Source organism: Trachurus trachurus (genome assembly GCF_905171665.1).
Source record: "Trachurus trachurus genome assembly, chromosome: 15".
Lineage (NCBI taxonomy): Eukaryota > Metazoa > Chordata > Actinopteri > Carangiformes > Carangidae > Trachurus > Trachurus trachurus.
The window spans coordinates 15,689,833-15,697,805 of NC_139906.1; positions in this window are offsets into that span (position 1 = coordinate 15,689,833).

Consider the following 7,973-nt stretch of genomic DNA (forward strand, 5'->3'; position numbering starts at 1 on the left):
CATGTCCTGTGCAGCAGTAGTATTGTTTTGGTTATGAGTTTGTTGAGAAGCAGAGGAGGTTGTGTTTGAACTGTTAATAAGCCGTTCTCTGCTTGAATTGGGAAATCCTTATACACAAAACCTGATCGCCTTTTCAGTTCAATTAAACCCATGAAAAGGGGGAAAAATGCCTCCTGTGTTGTTAAACTCTCAAAAGCTGCACTTGGTAACTATTTCCTGCCTTCAAATCTGACGCTAAATGAGTGTTTTTGCTTGCGAGACACGTTGACAACCAGCTGACTCACAGACAGAACCTCTTCAGCAGGCTGCAGGAAAAACAAGTCAAGTTTCAAGCATGGTGAGTAAACAGAAATCAGGAAAGCACTTTACCTGTGACAGTTGGTCTAAGCACCTCTTTCTTCACTGTTAGCTTTTCTGTTCCATTTGTCAGGTTCACTTGCCTTGTATGCCACTGTTGTCTATTAGGTGCAATTTCAGTGTGCTTAGCACTACAGTAAAAGACTGAGAGGAGACGACTGAGAGAGGGAGAGAGAGTTTATTAGTCCCCGGAGAAATTGCTCATCATTTGGCCGCGAGAAATGTAAACTGAGAATAAGGAATATTTGTGGTTTAATTGTCAATAATAACTACACCACAGTATCTGACACTGAAGTGAAAAAACACCCATCCTTACTTACTAATGTTGCATGAGGTGTGATAATTCCTTAAAACCGAGTGACACTGAGAAGGGGGCATCCAAGGTACACAAGCCCATCAATGGACGACAGTGGAAACAGCGTTGAATTTCACTTCCTGATGTCAGAGGAGAGTGGCAGCCAGTCACAGGCAGCCTCCCAGCTGCCTCTCATCCCGCGTTTTCCACCAGAGGATCCCAGGCTTAAAGAAAAGATGCTGTTAATAATTCAAAGCCTTGATGAACACCACCCAACACCGCCACAAAAGACAAGATCAAACTTTTGGCAAAGCCGGCGCCGCAGCGGGGCCGATAGTGTTTCCCAGCGTCGCTCGCTGTACGTTGACCATATGGACATCATAATCACCCGTGGGATGAATCAGCAGATTCTTGATCTGGAGCCCAAAATCAGACAACACCTTAATTAGCTGGTGTTGATATCGCCCTTCACAGTGCTAATTTGTCACTAGCAACAAAACGGCTCTTGGCAAGCGCGGTTCTGTCGAATTCTGTCAACATTGTTATGGAAACAGAGACGGAGCATACGAGGTGAAAAAATATATATGACAGGTAGGTGGGCAGGTGCAAGGCAAAAGCGTTTCTCTTATCCATAAAGATTTCGCAGTGGATCATGTTAGATTTCAGTCAATTATGAGGAACTAAACATGCGTTTGTCTGTGTTACTTGCTGAATAATTAATGCAGCCATCATTAAATTATTTGGGACTGTGTTTATTCCCAATGACATGCAGTTCCCAATAAGGTGTAAATAATTGCTGCCCTCCTTGGGAGGCGTAACCACCATGAAGCAGTGAGTTGAAAAGGTCAGACATGTTCTGCACGCCAGCTCTAAAGTGGTTTATTAGCATCCCAACGACATATTCAGGAGATCGTCTGAGACATAATTACCTGGATAAGGTACAGATGAATACTGTATTTGGGGGAGAAGGCAAGGTTGGTTGGATATTGGCTTTGTCTCCATTAACCTGGAGCACGGTGTTAAAGGATCTGTTTGTGGAGAGAAAATGACAGGGAGTCGGGCTGACGGGGCTGGACTGAGACAGTTAAGGGCCCGTCGCTGCATAGGATAATTAATAAATAAAATACCAGGGGAGCCCCTGCCATGCCTTCGTCTATGACAGGGGCTGTCTCCAGTGCGCTAAAGCATTAAATGACCAATTTCTGTCAGACTAACTTCCACCACGCTCGCTCTCCCCTCTTCCTTTCTTTCTCCCTCTCTCTTTTGCTTGCCCTCTCGTCTCCACCACACTCTCACCCCTCTCTCCCTTGTTCCCTCCCTCGCTTCCTCATTTTCTGAAGTGGGGCTACTTTGCTCTCTTTGCACTGAGTTTTTCAGCGACTGATGGCTCTAGTTCATTTCTGCTGAATTAATTGGTCCCTGAATGAATTCTGTTGACAGGGCAATTCATCATGTGTTTGGCCTGACAGTGACTGGGTGTTGGGTAGGGGAGGAGGTGGAGGCACCGGGGAGTGTGTATCTCTGTGTGTGTACGTGTGTACGTGTATGTGTGTGTGTGTGTGTGTGTGTATGTGTGTATTGGGGGGCTGTAGCCAGTCAGAGGTGGTGGGGGTTGGTGATTGTGGCCTCCCACTTTTCTTTCTCTCTGCTTTGCCTCGTCTCTTCTTCCTCCCATGTTCCTACTGGAGCTGGATGCTCTTGTTGAACTGTTTTACCAAAACAGTTGGGACTCAAACAAACCAGCACCCCCCACCCTTCCCCTCAGGCTGGGCTTCTGTCAGGCTGAAGACCTTCTCTCAGCTTGAAGGGGGCACGTAGGTCAGTGCTACCCCATTTTACCCACTTTGGCCTTTTGTTATGCCCCCACACACTTCCTCCCCAACACTGAATCCCCTCCCCACCACTTGATGTGTCCACACAGACACAGGAACACCATTCCTCGCCCCACAGCTCCTCAGCTCTTTTGGAGAGTGACATAATCAGGTAGCGAGGCATATTTAGTGCTTAATTACACAATGTGTCGCACAATGGCCATTCAAAACGGTAATTTAGCTCCTGAAGGGAAATTGCTCTGCACTGGTGACTGATCTAACAGGGATGGGAATGGTATAATAGCATATAGTTGGCAGATGAGGCCTGGGTTGAGAAACGCAGCAATTGCATTTCTCCAGACAGCTCTCCGACTGCTCATTATTCTAATTGCGAACTATGCTACAGTACAGGATGTGCACAGAGCCCAAGCATCCTTTGAGCTTGAACATGGAGGAAACCTCTTTAGGCTGTGTTGAGTCAATCAATGCTCACTCATTACAAACATCACAAAGTCATGTTCTTGTCGCCTGGATGGTCTCACCCGCCGACAGTGAAAATAACCTCATAATCATCGTTCTGTCAGGATCAGGATCATCAGAGACCGGGCTCTGAACCCTCTGACTCCCCTTCCGCGCTGAAATAATCTGAGGGTGAGATGATGATTTATTTTCACAAGGACATTTTCGCAAAACCTTTATTTTAATTTTCAAAGCCTGTCATCCATGGTTGCTTCTTCAGGGACACTTTTACATCTGTTTAAATCAACCACACTACTTTCAAGGTACAAGCCACATAAGAAATAACTCTTTTCAACGAAGCAACACATGAAGTCGCTTCACATTATACCAGTGGACCACTGCTGCTGCCTCTTCCCAACCCAAATCCATTTGGGATTAACAGAGTTAACTAAGGCGGCGTTGTGAACAATACTGCACCCGTGCAGCCACTAATTAAAGCCGCTTCTAATGAGGGCTCGTTGATTGACACAGAAGGGTTGGCCTCTCCCCTCGCCAGCATCAACTATGACAGCCACATGATGAGGCTGATGACAGGCTCCCATGCAGGCAGATGACAGGATGTCACAGCTAGACCACCACTGGTCCTCATCTCCGAACAATACTGTGCTCGCGTGGCACCTCCAGATTCGTCAAGTGGATGTTTACACAAAGGGTAATGATTATATATTGAATTCTAGGTGTTTACACCCTAGCATGTCAGTGTTTATTCTGTTCAGAGGAAACACATTTTGTCAACCACTGGTGGAAGATGAAGCCTACATATAACCTTTAATTAGGTAAGAATACCAACTCAGCTGTAGAAATCCTGCATTCAAAAATGCTTAATATTATCAGCAAAAAGTGAATTTAGTATCAACCTTTGCAAATATTATAGAATTGAAAAAATACTATTAATATGAAGGCATTAATTTACCGGTAAATGGCTTCTCTTGTAGCAGACTCAGGTGCAGGACGTTTTCTACAGCTTCCTTTTCTAAAGGGTTGAGACAAACCTGGAAGAAAATATGGGAGAGAACAGAAAAAAAAGTCAGGAATATAAATTTGAATGACATTTTTTCCCCATTCGTTTCACATCTTTGGGTGTTGAACAGTTATTAAAAAGAAGGAAGAAACACCCAAGCCCTGTGTTATAGATGATTGTCAAAAGTTTTTTTTATTGGAATCAATATATAAAGTCACAAGTAACTATAGCTGTGAGGAAAATCTTGTGAATGTTGTGGAGTTAAAGTAGAAAGTGACACACACACAAAAGAAAAAGTACAAATATCTCAAAATAAATTGCTCTGAGCTCTGTGGTAGGCTACTTCATTGGATGTATACTTTTAGTTTTATGTTATTTTCCACTACTGCCGTCAACCATCAATCTTAAAGCTTAAGAAGTCAGAGTTAACAAAAAAAAGTGAAATAGAAAATACAGATAATTAATGCAACATGTTAAAGTCTGAGTAAAACTTTAAATTTGCAAAGTCTTGCGTCAGACTGTGTCCAGCTACCAGCTCTTTAAAATGGGCTTATTTCGCTGTATATATTACCAGTGACAGACATGAATCATGCCAAAGAGGCCTAGCATAGGGCATCACCACGCCAAGTTGACAATGAGGGTGAAGTGTTTGAGTTCATCTTGCACGAGGCCCATTGGCCCCCGTGGCAGGGCCTCTCCGTGCGGGGTTTGAGAAGCCCTGAGGATGACAGGTGCTTTTCGTAATGCCTAACTGATGAGAGCCAATCAGTGCGCCCCGTTCTGCTGGTGTGTGTGTGTGTGTGTGAGTGTGCGCCTTCTCCTGTTGTTGTCATCTGGCCCGCTAAAGTAAAGATGAGCTTGACTGACAGATGCATCCGGGTTCACAGTTTATTGGTTTCTACGAGAGAGCCAGATATGCCAATTTAGACAGGGTAGTGACAAAAAAGTTCCCATCTAAATGGAATAATTTTACCACTGGGAATTCTCAGCTGGGAGTAGAGGGAGCGTTAGAGTGTATGTGTGGCTGTGTGTGTGTGTGTTTTTATCTTTTAACAAGGCCTGAATGACAAACACATAGGACAGTTAGGGGCTGACAGAAACAGCAGCTTTTGATGCTTCACAGGGGATCCATGAAATAAACAATAGGCAGAGGAAGCAGAGAAATTGAATTACCACTGGATGGGTTTCAGAGTAGAGAGTGCAGAGAGAGGAGGCGAGGCAGCAGCAGCAGCAGCACTGTGGTTTAGCAGGATGAAACTGATGCATCATTAAATATACTGGAGTCAGAGGCTGGGGCAATGCTCTCCTGCCTTCCACAACTCGCCTTCTTATTTGTTTCACCCTCTTCTTTCTCCGTTCTTTTCTCACTTATTTCTCTCTTTGCCCTGCACACACACACACACACACACAAACACACAACCGTTTTCTATTTTATCACTTTTAATCACTTACTCTAATCTTTTTCCTTGGGTCATTATGTGTATGATTTCTGCAGACATCCACACACGGATCCACACAAACAATGTGAATGTGTTGTGCAGCTATTGTGTATTTCACATCTGAGAGCTGTAACCCACGTGAACGCCTCCTGTGGTCCTGAGTGTTCATAAAACCCAAACGTCAATACACCAGCAGCAGCGGTGCTCCGCGGAAACCTTGAACTCTGAATCATTTTCTTATGGGGTTAATAATGAGGGGGACGCCGAGTCAACGACTGACATATAAAAGAATTTATTTCTCATGTGCACAAAAAGAATTGGAACAGAACTGAAACAGAACAATGATTGAGGCCACAAGGCTTTCCGTATAGATTTTCATCAGAAATCCTTTTTATGTCCATGACACATCTCCTGTATCATCTTTACAACAGCAGAAGACCCATTCCCTCAGAGGTGCTCCGCTTCCTAAAGCAACGACTTCGCCTGAAACGACGTGGCTTGCACCTCTGTGCCAGCTTTTTCATCCTCAGATATGTCCAGCTACATGTAGACGGAAATAGGCAAAATTCCCATGTGCAACTTGTAGAGGAGAGGTTTCTCCTGAAGAGCAGGACCGCAGTCTGTATCTCTTGTTTCTGGTGCCCTCAGCAATGACCGTGAACCCTGGTACCAGGCGGTGTATAAGTAAACTTCATCTTGGATGCCTTATGCCAAAAAGTTGTATTGGTAGCAGGGTTGAGAGCTTGGATTGAGATAAGGAGTGGAGAGAGAGAGAGGGAGAGAGGGAGGGAGGAGAGATGGGCGACTGGGGATAAGCATGGATGTGTTTCTATACATGGAGGCACAGATGACTGTAATTTGGATTAACATAATGATCACAACATCTACTCACAGCAAACAGGACAATATCTTTGATTGTTGCCAAGGACTTCAGTTTGATCACGTCTTGATTTAAGGGAATTTGTGGAACAAAAGTGAAACCATTTCACACTTGGAGGTCTTTTGAACTTTGTAACTTTTATGCTGTTTTTCCACTGGGTTTTTTACTTGTTCGGAGCCCAACAACAAAAGATGATACAGAAAGCCATTTTAACTCATTGCATAGTGACATAAAACATCATCATGACAATATCATGAAAATAAAATAAAATGACAAAGACAGCCTATGTGATGTTAGCATCTGAAACCTGCTACTGACGCAGCCACAGGTTATATAGTAGTTGTGCATTTCCTCAGAGCACAACATTACATTAAGACACAAATGTAATGCATGTTTTTTTTTAGTCTGTATATCTACAAAGGGAGCCAGTACATTAGTATGATACTGCAATGGTGTGTGTGATATTATTTACAGAGAAGAATTGTCTTCACATTATTCACAAATCATTCTACAAAGCAGCAACTGTTGCAAACTGTTGGAATATTGAGTCACTGAATTTCACCTTTTTCATTACAGTCATATGCATCATGTTGTTCGCCTGTTGAGAGGTCACGACATACATGTTCAGTGTTGACTACGCATTTAAAAGATAATACTGCTTTACTTATGCATACATATACTGTAAATAAAATATTAAATATCAAACTAAGTCTTTGGCAAATGTAGTTAAAAGTACATTCACAAAATATTTTTCCAAAAAAATGCAAACTGAATCAGTATTTCCTTTCAGTCCCTATGGAGAGTGGAACGTAACACAAAGAGGGTGGTGGACGTGTGTTTGTAAAGGCAATTAATTTTCATTGAACAGGCATGAATTTAAGTTGAGAAAACAGGTTTGTAAGGCAATTGTTGAAGCTAATTTACAGTCGGTTCGCTCAACTGCGTACAGCTTTCTAAACTGTGTAGGCATCTAGTGGTATGACTAAGTAGCTGAATGAAGTATAACCCAGGAGAATTGAAAGGATTTGTTCGTGTAGCCAAAGAGCTATGGCTTACAATGTCTTCAGAAAGGTGGAAGCATCGCTTTTATTCTGTAAAAGATCTTCACACAAAAACATATCTGTCTGTCTGTCTGCTTTGTGTTTTTACAGCTAAAACATAAATATCTGAAACTTATGCTTTACCTTGGTAGGTTAATTCAACTTAATTTTATGTGAATGTACCAAGCAAATAAAATAAGCTGAGGTTATAGTGCAAAATAAAAGAGCAAAGAACGATCATGCATGGACATGGATGTGACTGGAACATGAGGGAGGTGTGACGACTACTCTGAAAAATCTTTGATACCATTTTTTTTACATTAAAAAATAGTGACAGGAAAAAATAATTTAAAGTATTCAAAATTCTGGACCATTCTGAGTTCATGGTCGCCACATTTGTAATACTTTGAAAAATGATTTACATTTTTTACATCTGATTGTTTGCCACAGGGAAAACGTGATGTTGCCATTGGTCCGTACAGGGTGAGTAAACGTTGTAGGACACGTCGTGTTTATCTGGTAACGCAGGCGGAGAAATGGGGAGCAGAAGATGTAGTCAAAGCACCAGAGTAAAGCCCGCCCTACAGTGTGGAGCCGGGGTCTCATTAAGCGTCAGAGGGGCCCCACAACACTGGTTCAAGTCGCTGCATCATCAAGCTGTGGGACCGTCT